The sequence below is a fragment of the Lasioglossum baleicum genome, chromosome 16 (genome assembly GCF_051020765.1).
Source record: "Lasioglossum baleicum chromosome 16, iyLasBale1, whole genome shotgun sequence".
Taxonomy (NCBI): domain Eukaryota; kingdom Metazoa; phylum Arthropoda; class Insecta; order Hymenoptera; family Halictidae; genus Lasioglossum; species Lasioglossum baleicum.
Window position 1 is genome coordinate 8,569,764 of NC_134944.1, and position 579 is coordinate 8,570,342.

Sequence of the window (579 nt, forward strand, 5' to 3'; positions counted from 1 at the left end):
CCGGCTAAGAATCCGTTCATTGTTATACCATCGTTATCGTTTGCTAGGCGGTTACTCATAGTCCTGTGTTGCGATTGGCAGAGGGACAAGGAGGAAGAGCCGACCACGAAGAAGATAACGGGGCGACGAATTTCGAACGTGGAGCCCCGGGAAAGAGAAAGGCAACGAATCGTGGATCAGTTGTTCGATCATAGAAGCCCGCGGAGGGTGTCGGGACACGCACACGGACATGCGCATGGTCGACCTAACGCTAGGGGATGCTCGCTGACCGTCCGACAGTTCGTTATCGTCGCGTCCTTCGCATGGATACCGGTTGAAAGTTTCGTTGGTTGGGGGTGTACGTGGACGAGGTTCGCGCTCGCCCTAAGGGCCTCAACGAAGCTCGGTGTCTACGACTGGCAAGGGCTGAGCAAAATCATCCCCTTCGGTCTAAGGAGCCTCGAGTCCGCTGAAGAGCATGCGCGACTAGCGGGCACACAGGGGTTGTGTGTTGCAGTCAGGGAGGGGCTGGCTTTCTCTTGCGGCGGAGTGACTCAGAATATGCATTCCTGAAACTATTCTTCCCGAAAGAGTGATTTT